Here is a 21,651-nt window from a genome sequence, read left to right on the forward strand (position 1 = left end):
TTTGTTCCATGGGAAGAAGTGCACCTAGACCCATGTTCAAGATATCTTGTGAGGAGTCTTCTTCACCTGCATCACTTAGATCAACTTGCTCCCCATGGGAGTGGTTAAATTCATCAAACGTCACGTCACAGGTTTCTATAACACATCTAGTGGATTTTTTGTAGACTCTGTAGGCGTGAGAGTTTGATCCATAGCCAACAAAAATCCCTTCAGTTGTTTTGGATTGAAATTTTCCTAACCGTTCCCGTTTGTTGAGGATGAAACACTTGCATCCAAACACACGAAAGTACTTAACATTGGGATTGTTCCCAGTTAGGAGCTCATATGGAGTCTTCTCCAATATTGATCGAAGGAAGAGCCGGTTTGATGCATGACATGCAGTGTTGACGGCCTCAACCCAAAAACTATGTGGTGACTTGTATTCATCTAACATGGACCCTGCCATTTCCACAAGTGTCCGGTTCCTCCTCTTTGCTACACCATTTTGCTGAGGGGTGTAAGGTGCGGAGTACTGATGTTCAATTCCCTCATCACTAAGAAATTGTTCTAGGGTGTAGTTCTTGAACTCGGAGCCATTATCACTTCTTATTGCCTTGATGTCCTTGTCAAACTTCCGCTGGACTTGTTTAGCAAAATCAATGAAGGAGATCTTCGTCTCGTCCTTGGACTTGAGAAATAACACCCATGTGTATCTTGAGTAATCATCAACAATGACTAGGCCATACTTTTTCCCTCCAAGACTTGCCCATGAAGGAGGCCCAAACAGATCCACATGGAGGAGTTCTAACGGCCTTGAAGTGGATACAATGTTCTTGGGTGGATGTTTTGATTGATGTTGTTTCCCAGCTATGCATGCACTGCACACACGATCTTTCTTAAAAGATACATTTGTTAGTCCAAGGATGTGATTGCCGTTTAAGAGATTTTGAAGATTTCTCATGCCGACATGGGCGAGCCGACGATGCCACAGCCATCCCATGTCGGCCTTGGCCATTAGACAAGTTGTATGGAAGGTGCTCTCTTTCGAGAAATCAACCGTGTAAAGGTTGCCATCCAACTCTCCAACAAAAGCCACTTCGAGAGTGTCTCTCTTAAAGACTTCCACATCCGTTAGTCCGAATAATGTGTCATAACCAACGGAAGCCAATTGGCGAACTGAAAGTAAATGATATTGAAGAGATTGGACAAGCATGACATTTGCAATAGACATGTCATTAGTGATTGCCACCTTGCCCAACCCAATTACCTGCCCTTTTGACCCTCCACCAAATACAATGCTCGTGTATGGTCGAATGGCTTGCATGAAGTCATAGAGCAAGTTACTATCTCCGGTCATATGATTGGTGCATCCACTTTTGATCACCCATTTGGCTCCTCCGGAGAAAACAACCTGTAACGAATTAAGACTTGGTTTGAGGTACCCATTTCGTCATGGGGCCTCTCACATTAGTTACAAGAGTCTTAGGGACCCAAATAGCATAAAATCAGAATGCATTACGGGGACCAACGAACTTAGCATAAACCTCTCCTTCCTTTGATTTGCGAAGTACATAGGATGGAGGCATGAATTCAGTTGTCTTGTTGAGAGTAGGCGAACCCCTAGTGGCCGACCCATTCACAACCTTACCTTTCTCCTTGTGTCCCTCTCGTACAAATATTTCTTAAGCGGAGTGGTCTTGAGAGGAGATGCACTTTTGTTGGCGGTGCTTGGGTTGAACCCAAGCCCTTCCTTGGCAAGGCCTCCATTGTGTCGACTTAAGATCTCATTGAGAGTCTTTTGTCCTTGTGCACATGTCATGAGACCTTTGTCTAGCTGTGCCTTTAGCGAACAGTTTTCCTCAAGGATAGATGTCAGTTCACTACTAGAGTTAGTAGTGCAGGTATCAACATTAATAATAGGTGAGGAGTAAGCCTTAGCCAAAGTGTCAAGATAAGTAACCTTGAGTGCCTCAAAGCTCTTTGTAAGAACAGTGAGTTTCTCTTCCTTGTCTTTGAGAGACAAGGATAGACGCTCATAGTCCTTAGAAAGGGAAGCATGAGAGTTCACTAGTCGGTTTTTATCATTTTGTAACTCTTTGCACACAGATTCAGCCCTTTTCAAGGAGGCAAGATCATTAGCATGTTTATCAAGGTTTTCACCTACTTTTGAGCATAATGCATCATTTTGTGCTTCCTCATACATGACTTTCTGCTCAAGGATTTCATTTCTTTCCTTCTCCTCAGTGACGAGGGTTTCGAGTTCCTTGATGGTATTGGTGTGCTTACTCACCATTTCCATAAGTATGCGAAACATAGTGAGCTTCTTTCCTTTAAGAGAGCACATAAATTTGTTTATTTTAGCAAACATGGGATGATCTAAGTCATTATCCTCATAGTGATCTTCCGCATCAAGATACTCATCAGATGGGGTAGAAGCTAGACTGAAAGAGTTTAACCGTGGAGTTACCTTAACCTTATCATGGGAGCTTTGGTCTTCCTCATCTCCCATGGCAGTCTTTGCCATCAAACACTTGTGGGTGTAGCCCTTGTAGTCTTTCATATAGTTGTAGTGAACAACATCACCACTTTTGTTGACTAGCCTCAAGGTGTTTTGTGTATCCTGAGCTACTCCGGCAACCCCACCAACGTCTTCTGGATCTGATTCTTCTTGTGCAACCATTGCTCTTCCATCTGTCCTCTTGAGCTTGGTGTTCATAGGATTTGGCAACTTCTTCTTTATAAAGGTCTTTGGAAACCTTGGTTTGTCTTCTCTCTTCTCATAAGGGCAGTCATTGGAGAAGTGGTTGGTTTCCTCACAGTTGTAGCATTTCCTTACCTTCTTCTCTGGGAATCTTCCCTTAAATTTTCCTGCACTAAACTTCTTTACAAAGAGAGCAATGTCCTCATAAGATGGGCTTTCATCAGAGTCGACATCATCACCATCTTCGCAGTCATCATCACCCTCTTCTTCTTCACTTTCTTCTTCATCACATTCATGCTTGGCTTTCAAAGCAACATTGATCTTTGATGTTGAAGTGCCATGCATGGCAAGGTGCTTTGTTGCATTTGCCTTTGACTCTTCAAATAATTGGAAAGTAGATATGATGTCATCTGGAGTCATTTATTTGAACCCATGGTGCTGCCTCATGTCCCATACCATTTGATGGTGATACGGAGCAAGAGCATGAAGTAACTTGTCCACGAGAAATCTCTTGGTCAGATTGAAACCATCTTGCGTCTTGTCACAGTCACAGGACTCAATGTCTGCGGCGAGAGTCATGAGCCGTTCTAGCAGTTGCTTGGGAGATTCACCCTTTTCCATACAGAAATTTTGTAATTTCCCCTTGGCAATTTCATATTGAGCAAGCCGAAGAGTGGAGGTACCGGTCTTGGTCCTTATAATGCTATCCCATAGTTCCTTGGCACTTGTGATGTGAATGTAAGGTCTCTGTTGCTTGTCATTCATTCCTTTTCTTATGCACATGATCGCAGTGTCATTGAGATGCTTGTCATAAGTTTCTCTGGGAGTGAGGCACCTTGGATCTACAGGATTGTACCCATGCTCAAGGATGTCCAACATCTCATCATTGGCGTACCTAAGATGATCCTGCATACCAACTCTCCACAAAGCAAAATCGGAATTGTCATCAAGCAAGGGAGGTTTTCCTCCAAGATTGTACTTAGGTTTCTCAATTTGAGATCTAGCATAAAGCCATGGAACACTGGTTTGGTTCCTTTCTGGAGGTTGTTGGCCAAATGAAGAACCGTGCACATGTGGCCGTGAGGCCCTCGGGGACGTGGCTGTCCCCGTGGTTAATGATGCCAGTCTTATTTGGACCAAGTCCTCAAGAGAAGCATCATGCTCCTCTTTTTGCTTGGCAAGGGCCCGTTCCAGGTCCTCAGAGGTGAAAGACTTGACTTCCATGGAAGTCCCGTCCCTCTCCACTGGAGCTATAGTAGTGGGAATCCCGTCCATCTCGCTCTAGGGCGGTTAAGCCACAAGAATAGAGCACGAGGCTCTGATACCAATTGAAAAGGATCGAGATGGACCTAGAGGGGGGGTGAATAGGTACAGTTCCAAATTTTAATAATTACTTAGCAATTTTAGGCAAATGTGCAGAATATGAGTGTAGGCCTAATAATTGCTATGACAAGGAGTAAGCTATTTAGAGTGAAGTAAGGAAAGCGATAAACAATAATCAAATACAAGTACGTAATAAGGATCAACACAAGTAGAGAGTTAGGGTTAGGAATAACCGAAACTCCAAGAGAGACGAGGATGTATCCCGATGTTCACTTCCTTGGAGGGAATCTACGTCACCGTTAGAGGGGCGGATGTTACCACGAAGGCACACCAACGCCATGAAGGCTCACCCTATTCTCCCTTTGAGATAACTCCACGAAGGCGTTTATCAACCACTAGTGGTAAGCCTTGAGGTGGCTTCCAAACCTTCACAAACTTTCCGGGGGAAATCACAATGGTTTGATTCCTCTTCGAAGACTCCTACCGCCTAGGAGTCTCAACCTCCAAGAGTAACAAGATCACGGGGATTGCTCAAAACTTGCTCAAATCACAAATCACTTTGGTGGGAAGGAGGAGAAGGAGACGATCTATCTTTTGATTGGAACAACACTCAAAGGGACTCACAAATGCTCTTGGGATCTAAGATTTTGTGTAGACAAGAGTGAGTGAGTGAGTGAGAAGAAGGGTGTTCTTGGATGTGTTCTAGCTGTGTTGGACACCCTCTCACGAAGTGGGAGGGGGTATATATAGTGGTGAGTGTAAAACAGCCGTTGGGGACACTTTAAGTCACACAGGGTTCGGACGTTCGGCAGTTTACGGAAATCCGGGCGTCCACAAGGGGTCGGACGTCCGACAGGGTTCGGTGTCCGAGAGCTGTAGATATGTCTGGAAACACTGTGAGTTGAACAGGGACCGGACATCCGGAGAAGGCCGGAAATTCGAGTTATTCGACTCAACTTCTTCTGGTGCAACGTTCCAGATTTCCGAAGGGGGACGGACGTCCGGCCCTCGGACGTCCGGAGGGAGCCGGAAGTCCGATTTATATGGCTCACGTTCTTCTGTTGCAGGGCTCCGGATTTCCGAAGCTGGTCGGTCTACCGGCCCTCGGATGTACGGAGGGAGCCGGAAATCCGAGTTATAGGGCTCAAGTTCTTCTGGTGCAGAGCTCCGGATTTCTGAAGCCTGTCGGTCGTCCGACCCTTGACCGGCCCTCGGACGTCCGGAGGGAGCCGGAAGTCCGAGGCATTAGACCTATTTTGATATAGGAGCAGACTAGAGAATATGTGGTATTGAGCAGAATAGTGAAGATGTGGCATGAGCAAGTTCATCGCAAAACATGTGATCCCCTCTTAATAGTGCGGGATCCCTATACTCAAGAATAGCAAACTCAAAAGGATAGTCTACATCATCTTTTCTCAATCCCGAGCCTTCTTGACATATAAATCCCAATCTTCTCAGACCACCTTTGGTACATAATTCTCAATCTACTAAAGTACTTGCCATCCTGAGATACACTCAACAAATAGGATTAGTTTCCTATGTATGTGTTGTCATTAACACCAAAAGTCGATTAGGGGCATTGCATGCACTTTCAGCGGCCACCCCCCTCGTCGTGCCCTGTTGCCTAGGGGGGGCATGTGTGTCTTCGGGTTTCCTTCCAAAGCTTCGAGGTCTTCTTTTGGTCCAAAAAATCATAAAAAAATTCCGTAGCAATTGGACTATTTTTGGTACTGAAACCTGAAAAACAAAAAAACATGCAGAAATAGCAACTCACACTAGGAATTGGGTTAATAGGTTAGTGCTCAAAAATAATATAAATTAGTGAATTATGACCCAAAAAATATCCTAGGATGATAGTATAACAGCATGGAACAATAAAAAATTATAGATACGTTGGAGACGAATCAAGCATCCCCAAGCTTAATTCATGCTCGTCCTCAAGTAGGTAAGTGATAAAAACAGAATTTTTGATGTGACATGATATCCAATATGTAATCTTTTGCATGTATGCTCATTAAAAAAGATGAATCAACAAACATCAATATATTATTAATTATAAGCACAAGTAACAAAATCATCAATCTTTCAAAGTATACGATCCTAAAAGAATGTTTACCCCAATAATATTTCATATTAACAAAGCATGGCTCTGTCTTCACCACATAATACAAATATTGAGCACCACAGTGTCCGTGTCATGCAATTGGATCATAAATTTTCAAAGTGAAACAACTTTGTATTCTTCACGCAATACATGAGCGTGAGCCATGGACATAGCATATGGAGGAATAGAATATGGTGGTAGGTATCAAAGGGGTAAAAGGGGAGAAGATAGTCTCACATCAACTAGGAGTACCAACGGGCTATGGATATGCCCATCGGTAGATGCGAATGCAAGGAGTAGGGATTTCCATGCAAATGATGCACTAGAGCTATAAGTGTATGAAATATCAAAGGAAGCTAAGTGGGGGTGTGCATCAAACCTGCTTGCTCATGAAGACTTTGGGTATTCGAGGAAGCCCGTCATCGGAATATGTAAGCCAAGTTTATAATAACGATAATATGATTCCCAGTAGCATATGAAAATGAAATATCATGAGACTCTCTATATGAGGAATATGGTACCACTTTGAGGCACAAGTGGTGTAAAGGATAGTAGAAAAGTCCCTTCTCTCTTTTTATCTCATTCATTTTTTCATCATTTTTTTATGGTGGGCTCGTTTGGCCTCCCCCATTTTTGTTTTCCATCTAGAGTCTCTTCCTGACTTGTGGGTAACCATAGTCTCCATCATCCTTTCCTCACTGGGACAATGCTCTAATAATGATGATCATCACACTTTTATTTACTTACAACTCATGAAAGCTCGATATGAATAGCTATGACTCAATATGAATGCCTCTCGTAGTGTACCAGGATGTGCAATGATCTAGCGTGACATGTATCAGCAATATAACGAATGGTGGCTTTGTCACATGCTATGTCAGATCTATACGGTCATGCAAAGCAATATGATAATGAATGAACTAGTCATATGATGTAACATTGGAATTTGCATGGAAATATATCTCGGAATGGCTATCCAAATGCCATGATAGGTAGCTATGGTGGCTGTTTTGAGGAAGATAAAGAAAGGTTTCTGTGTGATAGATCATATGATGCCACGGGGTTTGGATGCACCGGCGAAGTTCGAACCAATCCTCGAGGTGAGAATGGGCAATGCATGGTACGGAAGAGGCTAGCAAAATATGAGGAGGTGAGATTGCGTATGTCCATTGTTTCACACTAGTCATGATGAACTCATATACTTATTGAAAAGTTTTATTAGTTTCATCACAAATCAAAGTACTACCCGCATGCCCCGAGGGAGAGGGTCGGGAGGAGTTAACCATCGCGCGACTCCGACTTGAAACAACACTAGGATTTCAAGGAGGAATAGAAATGCTCACACATCCCCGCCATGCCTTTTTAATATTCAAAGAAACATGGAACTAACACCTCTTAATACAAATACTTATACGAATCAACAATGATACGCTCACCCCTTTGTCATATTACCATATCAATATCATCAACCCACAATTTCTCTTTATGTGCAACATGGTGGTTTTGGTTATCATTCGTTGAATACCTATTATTTCTAGACTAGCTTTATGACCCATGCAAATTACCACTACTGTTTATTAACTCTCAAACAAATATAGTTTAAGAATAATATTTCAAATATTTCTATAAAATCTACACGGCACCATGCTCAAAAAGATATAAGTGAAGTACAAGAGCAATTGTTTAGCTCAAAAGATATAAGTGAAGCACAAAGAGTATTCTAACAAATCATGATAAATGTGTATGTCTCTCAGGTTGGTGTGTGCGGTAAAATATGATTGTGGAAAACTAAAAATAAAAATCAAACTAAAGCAAACGACGCTCCAAGAAAAAACTCATATCACGTGATGAATAAAAATGTAGCTTCAAGTGACATATTGATGGATTGAGACGAAAGAGGGGGTGCCTTATGGGGAATTCCCAAGCTCAGACGCTTGGATATTCCTAGAACATTACCTTGGGGTCGACAAGATCACGTACTGTTCCTGAGTGGTATGGTAATCCTGTCTTATCAATCATGTTGTTAGACAACAATGAACTTGCGAATTATGAAGAAGCAATAGTGGGCCCGGATTCCAACAAATGGCTGGAGGCCATGAAGTCCGAGATATGATCTATGTACGAAAACAAAGTGTGGACTTTGGAAGTATTACCTGAAGGCCGCAAGACTATTCAAAACAAATGGATCTTTAAGAAGAAGACGGACACGGACGGTAATGTGACCGTTTATAAAGCTCGACTTGTGGCAAAGGGTTTTTCACAAGTTCAAGGAGTTGACTACGATGAGATGTTCTCACCAGTAGTGCTAGCTGCATTTTTCGATTATGAAATCTGGCGGATGGATGTCAAAACGGCGTTCCTTAATGGTTTTATTAAGGAAGAGTTGTATATGATGCAACCCGAAGGTTTTGTCGATCCAAAGAATGCTAACAAAGTATTCAAGCTCCATCGATCCATTTATGGACTGGTGCAAGCATCTCGGAGTTGGAATAAGCGCTTTGATGAGGTGATCAAAGCATTTGGGTTTATACAAGTGGTTGTAGAATCTTGTATTTACAAGAAAGTGAGTGGGAGCTCTGTGGCGTTTCTAATAGTATATATGGATGACATATTGTTGATTGGAAACAATGTGGAGTTTTTGGAGAGCGTAAAGGATTAATTGAATAAAAGTTTCTCAATGAAGGACCTAGGAGAAGCTGCTTACATTCTAGGCATTAAGATCTATATGGATAGATCGAGGCGCCTAATAGGACTTTCACAAAGCACATACCTTGATAAAGTTTGGAAGAAGTTCAAAATGGAACAGTCCAAGAAGGGGTTCTTGCCAGTGTTACAAGGTATAAAATTGAGTAAGACTCAGTGCCCAGCAACTGCGGAAGATAGACAACAGATGAGCACCGTCCCCTATGCTTCAGCCATAGGTTCTATCATGTATGCAATGATGTGCACTAGACCGGACGTCAGCCTCGCCATAAGTATGGCAGGCAAGTTTCAAAGTAATCCAGTGGTGGATCACTAGACGGCGGTCAAGAATATTCTGAAGTACCTGAAAAGGACTAAGGAAATGTTTCTCGTATATGGAGATGACGAGGAGCTCATCATAAAGGGTTACGTTGACGCAAGCTTTGACACTGATTCAGATGACTCTAAGTCTCAAGACGGATACATATTTATTCTTAATGGGGGTGCGGTAAGCTGGTGCAGTTCCAAGCAAAGCGGCGTAGCAGATTTTACATGTGAAGCATAGTACAAGGTTGCCTCGAAGGCAGCTAAGGAGGGTGTCTGGATGAAGCAATTCATGACGGATCTTGGGGTTGTGCCGAGCGCACTAAATACAATAACTCTATTTTGTGACAACACTAGTGCCATTTCTTTAGCAAAGGAACCAAGGTGTCACAAGAAGACCACACCGATCAAACGACGCTTCAACCTCATCCGCGACTACATCGAAGGAGAGGATGTAAATATTTACAAAGTGCACACGGATCTGAATGTAGCAGATCCGCTGACTAAACCTCTTCCACGAGCAAAGCATGATCAACACCAGAACTGTATGGGTGTTAGATTCATAACAATGTAATTCGCATAGCGATGTGAGGACTAGGTTATTGACTCTAGTGCAACTGGGAGACTGTTGGAAATATGCCCTAGAGGCAATGATAAAATAGTTATTATTATATTTCTTGTTGCAGGATAATCGCTTATTATCCATGTTATAATTGTATTGAATGAAAACATAGATACATGTGTGGATACATAGACAAAACAATGTCCCTAGCAAGCCTCTAGTTGGCTAGCCAGTTGATCAAGGATGGTTAAGGTTTTCTGACCATATGGAAGTGTTGTCAGTTGATAACTGGATCACATCATTAGGAGAATCATGTGATGGACTAGACCCAAACTATGAACGTAGCATGTGATCGTGTCATTTTGTTGCTATTGTTTTCTGAGTGTCAAGTATTTATTCCTACGATCATGAGATCATATAACTCACTGACATCGGAGGATTAGCTTGTGTGTATCAAACGTCACAACGTAACTGGGTGACTATAAAGGTGCTCTACACGTATCTCCGAAGGTGTCCGTTGAGTTAGTATGGATCAAGACTGGGATTTGTCACTCCGTGTGACGGAGAGGTATCTCGGGACCCACTCGGTAATACAACATCACAAACAAGCCTTGAAAGCAATGTGACTCAAATCACGGGATCTTATATTATGGAACGAGTAAAGAGACTTGCCGGTAACGAGATTGAAATAGGTGTGTGGATACTGACGATCGAATCTCGGGCAAGTAACATACCGAAGTACAAAGGGGATCACATACGGGAATATATGAATCCTTGCCACACAGGTCCCGCTATTGGATATTGACCGAGGAGTGTCTCGGGTCATGTCTACAAAGTTCTCGAACCCGCAGGGTGCACACTTAAGGTTCAATGATGTTTTAGTATAGTTGAGTTATATGTGTGGTTACTAAATGTTGTTCGGAGTCCCACATGAGATCGTGTACGTCACGAGGGTTTTCAGAATGGTCCGTAAACGAAGATTGATATATAGGATGGTTTCATTTGGTCACCGGAAAGTTTCGGGCATTACCGGGAGTGACGAATGCGTTCCGGGTATTAACCGGGAGGGGCCCACCCACCCGGGAGTGAGCCCAGTGAATTTAGGGTGGCGCACCAGCCCTTAGTGGGCTGGTGAGACCAGCCTAATAGGGCCATGGTTCCACAAAGGAAAATACCAAAGGAAAGAAAAAAAGGAAAGAGGGAGGTGGGAAGGAAGGAGTGGACTCCTTCCCCCAAACCGAATTGGGGTGGGAGTCCACCTCCTCCCTTCGGCCGGCGCACTTGGGGGTCCCTTGAGCCCCAAGTCTAGCCCTTCCCCTCCTCCTATATATACTGGTGGTTTTAGGTCTTTTTGATACACAACTTTGCCACGTGCAACTCAAACCTATACCACGTAGTTCTTCCTCTAGATCGGATTTCTGCGGAGCTCGAGCGGAGCCCTGCAGGAGTAGATCATAGATTCAACCACACTTGAAAGATTAGTATCTGCAAGCAAAGTACTAATAGCAAAGTAGCGAGTAACGGTGGTGGCAAGGAACAGCAGTAGTGACAGCAGTAGCAAGTAGCAACAGTAGCAAGCGACAGTAGTAGCAACAGTAGCAGCAGAGCAAGACAAGTAACAGTGGTAGCAACAGTAGTAGCAGCAGCAGAGCAAGACAAGTAACATCAGTAGCAACAGTAGGAGCAGCAGCAGAACAAGACAAGTAACAACAGTAGCAACAGTAGCAGCAGCAGTAGAGCAAGACAAGTAACAGCAGTAGCAACAGTAGTAGCAGCAGTAGTAGGACAAACTCGTAGGCAATGGGTCGGTGATTTGTTTGGATGATATTCATCATGCAATAGTTATAACACGGAGAGATATGTGGCTAGATCCCGTTCATCAATGTGAGGTAGGCATGCATTCCGTGTGTCGTCATACATGCTTAGTGAAAAGAACTTGCATGACATCTATTGTCCATCCCTCCCGTGGCAGCGGGGTCCAAAAGGAAACTACGGGATATTAAGGTTCTCCTTTTAATAAAGAACCGGACCAACGCATTAGCACTTGGTGAACACATGAACTCCTCAAACTATGGTCATCACCGGGAGTGGTTCCGGTTATTGTCACTCCGGGGTTGCCGGATCATAACACATAGTAGGTAACTACAACTTGCAAGATCGGATCTAAAACACACATATATTGGTGAAAACATAATAATTTCAGATCTGAAATCATGGCACTCGGGCCCTAGTGACAAGCATTAAGCATGGCAAAGTAGCAGCAACATCAATCTCAGAACATAGTGGATACTAGGGATCAATCCCCATCAAAACTAACTCGATTAAATGATAGATCTCATCCTACTCATCACCGCCCAGCGAGCCTACGGATAGATTACTCATGAACGACGAAGAGCTTCATGGAATTGGAGAGGGAAGAAGGTTGATGACGACGATGGCGACAATTTCCCCTCTCCGGAGCCCAAGACGGACTCCAGATCTGCCCTCCAAATGAAGAACAGGTGGTGGCGGCGGCTCCGTATCACAAACACGACGAAAACTTCTCTTTTTACTTTTTCTGGGATGAAAGGAACTTATAGACCTGAGGTTGGGGGCGGCAGAGCCGTGTGGGCCCCACAAGCCTGCCCACCACCACCAGGGGGGTGTTGGCGGAGCCAGGTCTTGTGGCCCACTGGCCCACCCCCTCAGGTGGAACTTGGCGCAGATATTTTTCATATTTTCCAAAACTGCTCCCCGTAGATTTTCAGGACGTTTGGAGAACTTTGATTTCTGCACAAAAATAACACCAAGATAATTCTGCTGAAAACATCGTCAGTCCAGGTTAGTTCCATTCAAATCATGCAAATTAGAGTCCAAAACAAGGGCAAAAGAGTCTGGAAAAGTAGATACGATGGAGCGTATCAACTCCCCCAAGCTTAAAACCTTGCTTGTCGTCAAGCAACTCTGTTGACAAACTGAGAGAGAAAGAAAAACTTTGACAAACTCTGTTTGATCTTGTTGTTGCAACTATGTCTAACTCATAACCAGAATTTCAGCAAGATCACAAGTTAACCACATAAGCAAGTGACACAAAGGTCTCACGGTAAGCTAATATCAATGGCATAATCAGCTAACGAGCAAATAATAATGAGTTTCAAATACCAACACTTCAATCAAAACAAGCATGAAGCAAAATGAATAGATGGTATCTCGCTAGCTCTTTCTGAGACCGCAAAACATAAATGCAGAGCACTTTCAAAGATCAAGGGTGACTAAACATTGTAATTCATAGCAACGAAGATCCAGTCATAGTCATACTCAATATCAATTAAAAGCAAAGCATAAAAATGACAGAGGTGCTCTCTAATTGGTGCTTATATAATAGGAGGATGACTCGACAGGAAAATAAATAGACAGGCCCTTCGCAGAGGGAAGCATTGATTTGCACAGGTGCCAGAGCTCAAGCTTTGAAAATAGAGATAATAATTTTGGGTGGCATGCTTTCATTGTCAACGCAATGACCAAGAGTTCTCAATAGCTTCCATGCTACTCATGCTATAGGCGGTTCCCAAACAGAAAAGTTAAGTTTTAACTCCCCCACCACCAATCAATCACACTCCACGGCTAGCCGAATCCTCGGGTACCGTCCATACTAACATCAATCCGGGGAGAGTCTTGTTTTACAGTTATGTTTTCGATTTAAGCGTGGAACTGGGCATTCCAATTACCGGCCCCTTTCTCGTGAATGACAGTGAATAAACACATGTCGAGGATAACACTCCTAGCATGGAAGATACCAATAGCCCCCTGTCACCACATGAGCGGTTCGGGCATGCAAAACAGATTATTTCTTGAAGGTTTAGAGAATGGCACATGCAAATTTACTTGGAACGGCATGTAGATACCGCAAATAGGTAGGTATAGTGGACTCTCATGGAAAAACTTTTGGGTTTATGGAAGTGAATGCACAAGCAGTATTCCGCTTAGTACAAGTGAAGGCTAGCAAAAGACTGGGAAACGACCAACTAGAGAGTGACAATAGTCATCAAGATGCAGTGAGTTTGACTAACATTAAATGCAAGCATGAACAGGATATAAATCACCATGAACACGAACATCATAGAGGCTATGTTGATTTTGTTTCAACTACATGCATGAACATGCGTCAAGTCAAGCCACTTGAAACATTGAAAGGAGAATACCATCCTATCATACTACATCATAGTCATCTCAAAATCTTTGTTGGCATTCAAGACAAACCATTATAAGCTCTCAACTAAATAAGCATGGCATGAGAAACTATGATCTCTAAGTTGTCATTGCAAACATGGTTCTCTCACAACAAAGCTAAATCTGGGTCGACAAGCTAGTCATATTTACAAAAACAAAATAGATAGAGTTCATACCAGCTTTTCAGTCTCAGTCACTTCATCATATATCATCATTGTTGCCTTTCATTTGCACGATCGAACGATGTGAACAATAATAAGCGCATTGGACTAAGCTGAATCTGCAGGCAAACATAAAGGAGAAGACAAAGTAATATGACTCTTTGAAAGCTAAACATGTAAGCATGCAAGAACCACTAAACATTGAAACTAATATCTTCTACCTTGACCCAAAAAAAAATAAAACTATTTACATGAGAAAGCTCCCAACAATCAAAAGAAGAAAGAAAAATCTTTTTGGGTTTTCTCGAAAGGAAACAAAATAAGAAAACAAGAAAACGAAAATAAACTAGCATGGATAATACAGTGGCAAAGTGTAAACACCGGCTAACAAAGTGAAAGCATAAGCATGAATGTAAAGTCGGTGAGAACACGTACTCCCCCAAGCTTAGGCTTTTGTCCTAGCTTGGTCTACTCCCATGGATGGTCCTGGCGAAACCCAAAATCATAATGGGTGTTATCCGGGATCGCTGCAGCCACTGCCTGAATAGCCGCCTCACAAAGTCGAGAAACAGTCGCCTCCCTCTCATACTCCTCTGCCTCTCCTATGGTTATGTAGTATCTTCGTTTTACCTGAAAGTGAAAGAAAGCAGGAGCAGGAAGGGTAATATGGAAAACACGCTGTCGGTTAAATATCAAGCGGTATAGGAGGGATCCATGATCTCTCTCAAGGAACTGGTAGCGTGTTAGAGCGACACGATCAAGGTAGGCTGTACGGAGAGGAGGGTCTTCTAGACGGATGGATACTCCAAGAAAATTTGCTAAGCGTGTAGCATAAACTCCACCAAATAAATCCCCCTCACTGGCATTTTTATTCAGCCTCCTTGCTATTATAGCTCCCATATTGAAGCTCCTGTCACCTGTTACTGCGCTCTTAAGGATACTAAGGTCGGAAGCGCATAGGTGACAATGTGCACCCTTGCCGTTAATGCACCTACCACTACTAGGAAAGGGCTATAGATGATATAGACACTAATGACGCACCGGACAAGTAGTGCGCCACTACTATATAGCAGTGGCGCACCACGTGCAGGTGTGCCATTAGTGTGATGGACACTAATGGCGCACCACACACTCGGTGTGCCACTACTATATTTTCTTTTTGCAAAAGTACTAATGGCGCACCGGGGCAGAGTGCGCCATTACTAGTTTAACTAGTAATGGCGCATCACTCATCGAGTGCGCCACTATTATATTTTTTTTCCAAAACTACTAATGGGGCACCACCAGCTGGTGCGTCATTAGTAACCAGGGTTACTAATGATGCATTTGTAGGTGGTGCGCCACTACTATAATTTTTTATTTTCTTTTACAAAAGTACTAATGAAGCACCACCAGCTGGTGCGTCATTACTAACCAGTGTTACTAATGATGCATTTGTAGGTGGTGCGTCACTACTATAATTTTCTTTTACAAAACTACGAATAACGCATCGTGGGATGCGCCATTGCTATCACCCCCGCTAAAATTCCCATGCCAGTCCCCGCGCGGCCCCTGTGCCCGTATCGACCAAGTCGAGCTCGCTCTCCCCCGTATCCCTCCCCTTCTCCTGCTCTCCCTCCCAGCGGCGGCCGCTTCGTCGGCGTCGGGTTCCTTCCCGCGCGGCCCCTGGGTTAGTCTCCTTCCCTTCTCCTCCCCCTCCCTCCCTCTCCCGCTCATGCCCATGGCCCAAGGGGGGGGCTGGCGACCTAGGGTTAGGTGCAGAGCTCCCTCGTGGTGGCGAGATCCAGACGAGGCCCGGCCGCTGCCGGCGCATGTCCTCCGTCGACGCCGCGGGTAACCCCCTCCGCGCCTTCACCTCTGCGACATCCCTCCTTTTCCGCACCCTTGGTCCTGCCGCATGCCCCTCTAGGTCTCCTGGGGTGCTGCTCGGCGGATCCCTGGTACAGCTCTCGAACCGCTGCGCGTGCGCGTGTTTGCTTGTCTTGGCTCATCCGGTGTTCGACCTCACTGGGGACCGAGGGACAGCGGGGTTGTTTTTTCCTTTTTTGGGATTACAAGTTTTCTTTATCCTCCAAGAAATATACGTACACGGGATAATCCATATATATATAGATATAGGAGAATAAGTCACAAACTATCTGCTGTTTCAAGTGATTGCTGGAGCTCGTGCTCGTGCTCCTCCCCCCCTCCCTCTCCCGCTCGTCCCCGTAAGCCAGTCAAAAAAATCAACTTCTGTGGTGCTAGTTTGCTGGGTTCAGTCATTTAGATTTACCCAGGCGCAGTGTTGTGTTGTTTTCCTATAGAATGATTTAGAGCATTCTGTTAGTGTTGTGTTGTGTTGTTTTCCTATAGAATTTGATTTAGAGCATTCTGTCAGTGTTGTGTTGTGTTGTTTTCCTATAGAATTTGATTTAGAGCATTCTGTAAAACAGAATTTGATTTAGTGCAGTGTTGAGTTATTTAACCTGCAGGGGTCATAAGTTTCAGATAATGAAACAGAGCATTCTTGTAGGCTTCAGATTTAGCTGGTTATGGACATGGGCAACTGACATGTTGTTTCGTCAATTTGGCTGTTCCATATATGTTTACTTTTGCAAGGCTGTAGTGCATTCTTGCACATGTTGTTTCGTCAATTTGGCTGTTGTGTCTCAGCTTCCAGTGCGATTCATTATGTAAACCGTATCTATTTGAGATTTGGTTTCGCTATGCTTTCTTAATGAATATCAAGTGCAACAAATCTGGAAAGAAAGGAATGAGTGCACTTTCAGAAACAAAACAGCAAGAGCAGCAAGCATATCCACCTCCATCACAACAACTCTCCAGTCTTGGAGGCAAGCAGGAGCAGTTTTTCTAGAGCACCTGTTTGGGGAAATTACGTGAGGAGTACGGCGTCTGTGCTAGGCTACCTTGTTTTCACCATCTTTTTACGAGGTTTTCTTCCTGTTATGTCCTTTTTGATCTTTTGATCAACCCCACCCTTTTGTATTCCCGCCTTGCTTCCTGCTATCTAAATATATGCCAGCCAGCAGCTGGATCTTTCAAAAAAATAAAAAAAATCTGTTGTGGTAGTTTGTCAAGCGAGAATATAAACTAATTGTTCAACAGAAACTAGGATACAGAAAGTTGTATATAACCATCTCAAATAGGGTACCCTTCCAAGTAGTAGTATGTGTAGGGTTCAGTTTAACCTGCAGGGCTCATAAGTTTCAGACAAGGAAAGAGAGCATATCGATGACTGACAAATTTATGCCTTATCTAGATATAATCCAACATTACCAATGGATCTACTATTGTATTAGAAGTTATTAGAAAAGTGGAGTAGGATTCTACTGTACCGAACATAGAACTTACCCCGACCTAGGAGGGAGGGAGGGAGGGAGGGAGCTGCTGTAGATTTACAGTAATATCACTGATGAGATCAATGACCCCTACAGAATGCTCTAAATCAAATTCTGTTTTACAGTGTAATTTTAAGTGGTTTCCACTGGAATTTATAATTTGTTTTATTATATGAACATAATTACTGTAAATCTTCTACTAATTTACTGTAAATCTATTGCTAATGAACTGTAAATCTATTGCCCACCGCACCTCCACCCACCGGCCGTCCACCGCACCTCCACCTACCGGCCGCACCCTCCTCTGCGCCGCGCCCCCGGTCGCTGTCACCATGAGCTACCGCGAGTCGGCCCTCCCATCGGCGCCGCCGCACCTCCCTGTCGGCTAGGGTTGAGGTCGCCGCCGCCTGGTTTTTACATCATAATGTACATTGACTGTAGTGTTACCGTACCTTTGCCAATAGCTGCTTATACCGATGGTTACAGTAAGTTTTCACATGTTGTGGTGGTACATATTATTTCTGTAAATGGATATCTGAATTGGGGTGAGGGAGTAAAGATACAAGGCCGATTATGGAGATGAGTTAACTGTTAGTATATTTATATGCTTGTCTTCATCAATGTGTTTGCCAACTTTACCTTATATTGAGAAATTTAGGTGTTGGAATACCTTTCTTTACACTTCTTTTCTTCTTCTCTTATGAGCCTACTAATTGTTTGATGTATGAAACAGGTTCCGCTGTCCCATATTCCTGAGCCAGTTTGCAAGATTGCAAGTGATTGGATCAGCCAGAGATCTCCTGATGCATTGGGAGAGTTTGTTTTGTGGTGTATAGATAGCATCATGTCAGAATTGTCAGGTCCAACTTTTGGACCTAAGGGCTCGAAGAAGGTTGTTCAACAAACTCCAAAACCCAGGTAGAATTCATCCCATTATCACTATCATTAGTACATATTAATAATCATTGATTCATGATGGAGAGCACAATAATATTGTAATTGTAAAGGATATGTTGTAGTACTGGATCTATGTCAACTGAGTCTAGCACCAATATGTAGTTGTAGAAATATTTTGTTCTAAATAACCATCTTGCATTGTATAGGTAGGTTCTGCATCTTGCATTAATGTATATATAGCTTGCTTAAGTGTCAATTAGCTTCTTTATATAGGTACTAGTTTAATGCCCGTGCGTTGCCACGGGAAACCCACGGAAAACAAAGTCGTGAATGAAAAAGTGTGACAAACGCCAGTGTTTTTCTCCTCTACATTTGTTGAACATAGTCGTGTGCACAAAGGTTTCGTTACCATAAAGATGAAATTTAGCAACATATTCGATAGGTTTCTGATAGTGGAACATAAGTAGGCCCTGTTGTAGACCTGTAGTTCTTTACGATCTCCTTGATTCACTTTAGGAATTTCATTCATCTTTGCATGAGTCCTTCTCATCAATTCACAAAAGTTCTGCAGTTTCTGGAAACACAAAGAACTGTATTGTTGATCTTTCATCTTGACCAGCATAATTTTCTTGAGTGTTGAACTTATGGTTACTTGTTGATTTGATGTTTTGACTTCAATATTTAACCAAACATTTGTTTTGTCAGGTTGCAATATTTGTTGTGCTTGCCTTGACTTTAAGAAGGAAGCCAGATGTACTAATAAACCTCTCCCCAAAAATAGTGGGGAACAGTAAATGTCTTGGACAGGAAAAGCTTCCCATCATCGCCTGGGTTATTAATCAGGTATTACTCACATTTCTTATCACTATCTTGCTTGCTGTGAATTATGTTTACTTTTGAGGCCTTAATCTGCATATTTTCTATTTCCTTACACAAGTTCATTTTTGTGTTATATCATAGGCATCTCAAGGTGACCTAGTCTCGGGAATGCTTTGCTGGTGACATTCCCTATTTCCCACAGTATGTGCAAAGTCAGGTGGGAATCCCTAGTCAAGAGATCTCGTCTTGCAATTGCTTGAGAGGTATGACTTGCTGTATATACCTTTTCGTGATTATTTCTTAGTCATATACTGACTGTAAAATATGTATATAATATTTTGTGATTATATCTTAGTTCTTATATGAACTGTAAATATGTGTATAACTCTTTGTGATTATATCTTAGGTCTTATATTAACTGTAAATATGTGTATAACACTTTGTGATTATATCTTAGGTCTTATATTGACTGTAAATATGTGTATAACACTTTATGTAAATATGTGAATAATACTTTGAGTAAATATGTGTATAACACTGTAAATATGTGTATACCACTTTGTTATTATATCTTAGTTCTTATATTAACTGTAAATATGTGTCTAACACCATGCGATTATATCTGTGTTCTTATACTTCAGAAGTGCCTAATGAGATTTTTTGTGCAGGTTTTTGTCTACCCCCAATGCCTCCAAAGCTCGGGCTATGCTACTGAATGGCGCAGTTAGGAAGGGGGAGCGCGTGGTTCCTGCTGGAACATTGGATCTCTTTATGAGATGCACATTTCCCGTGCCTAATGCACGTGTCAAGGTTTGTTATATTCTCCTCTCTTTTCCGTAGCATGTTTAATACGAGACAATGTTCTAATGCCTGCATTTTACTCTTTTAGGCTACAGAAAGGTTTGAAGCAGCCTACCCAATAATAAAGGAGCTGGCTCTTGTTGGTACTCCTGGCTCTAAAGCTGTGAAGCAAGCATCACAGCAGCTTCTGCCTTTGGCTGTGAAGGCAATGCAAGAAAGTGAGTTGAAATGTGTTCATTCTGCACAGTGCCGGTTAAATTTTGTTTTGCAAAGTCTAGTTAGCTTACTGGTGTATTATGTTCAGATAATGCAGAGCTCGCCAAGGAGGCCACTGATGTGTTCATCTGGTGCCTGACTCAGAGTCTAGAGTCCTACAAGCAGTGGGTGAGTAGTCTTTAACTTATTTGCCTTTGTAGGGTTCTGTCATATAGAAGAGAAGAGTGCGACTAATGTTTAATTTATGTTTCCAGGACAAGCTTCATGCAGAGAATATCAAAGCTAGTGTTGCTGTCCTGAGGAAAATCACTGCTGACTGGAAGACGCTCTCACCCAAGCTGAACTCTGAAGCTCTTAAGGCAACCCTGAAGAGCCTAAAAGCTAAGGTGAGCTTATGTGTACAAGTTGTTATGCCGTCTCTTTAAGTTTTTTTATTACTATTCAGACTCTTCCATCTATTCTTGTTGTACTTTATGTGTGAAGTTGTTCTACTAGAAAGTAGTTCATGCTGTAGTGAGGCGAAATGAAACATATGTGGCATTGACACTTTTTAAGCATGATGTGCTTATCTTGATTTGCTTATGATGTGCTTATCTTGATTTGCACTTTTCTTCATAGAGATTATTTGTGTCTTTTCCGGCAATGATAAATTATTTGAAGTTAACTATCAAATGTACAAGAATGCACACGAGTTGTTAGTTATAAATGCTTTTCCATATGTTTGGGCGTCTTAAGTTATTCTATCAACACAACTTCAGTTCCTTTTGTCTACACCTTACTTTCCTACTGTAAGCTTTCAATTATTTGTTTGTTGTGTTGTTGGCTTAAAACTGATGTAACACAGTTTTTTGTATGTACCCATGAAGGTTGTCATGGACTCCACATGCGTCCTATTGTTGGCCCTTGATGCGGCGCCTCGACCTCCCATAGAGGACCGGAAGCTTGCGGTAGCAGGAGCAAAAGCATCTCCGAGCCCTTCGGCCCTTCCTGCTGAGCCGCACCTCATAGTTCACCACTGGAATCCATGCTTTGTTTTTGTCGCTCTCAGGTTGCATATCATGCCAAATTGTCTTTGGCCTGCTCGCTCGTTGTTTGTTGTCTCATTTGTCTCTCACTATGGAAGAAATATAAGAGTGTTTATATAGTACATTGTTCTAGCATTATTGATGAATTGTATTCGGAGACTAATATGATGAATTGTATTCGAAGACTAATATGATGAATTGTATTCGGAGACTAATATGATGAACTGTATTAGGAGACTAATCTTCTATTGTATTCGATAAATCTGCTGTTTATATGTTGTGCTCTCTATATTCTGTGCAGTAATATGTTTTGTAACCTGTGCAAATATCAAGAAAAAAAATAATACCTAATATTCATACTAGTGGCGCACGACTCAACACTTTAGTGGCGCACTGCAAAAAGCACACTAGTGGCGCATCGTCAACTAGTGCGTCATTAGTAAGCCAGAGCACATGGGTAAATATGGCCCTGGGAGGCATACTAATGGCGCATCATGGGCTATACTAATG

At 42.6% G+C, this 21,651-nt stretch overlaps 1 pseudogene; it reads left to right on the forward strand.

Annotated features, from left to right (window-relative positions):
• Positions 1 to 21,350, forward strand: part of LOC123396658 — a 69,437-nt pseudogene extending 48,087 nt beyond the window's left edge.
• Positions 21,351 to 21,651: the final 301 nt, after the last annotated feature.

Source organism: Hordeum vulgare, chromosome 5H (genome assembly GCF_904849725.1).
Source record: "Hordeum vulgare subsp. vulgare chromosome 5H, MorexV3_pseudomolecules_assembly, whole genome shotgun sequence".
Taxonomy (NCBI): domain Eukaryota; kingdom Viridiplantae; phylum Streptophyta; class Magnoliopsida; order Poales; family Poaceae; genus Hordeum; species Hordeum vulgare.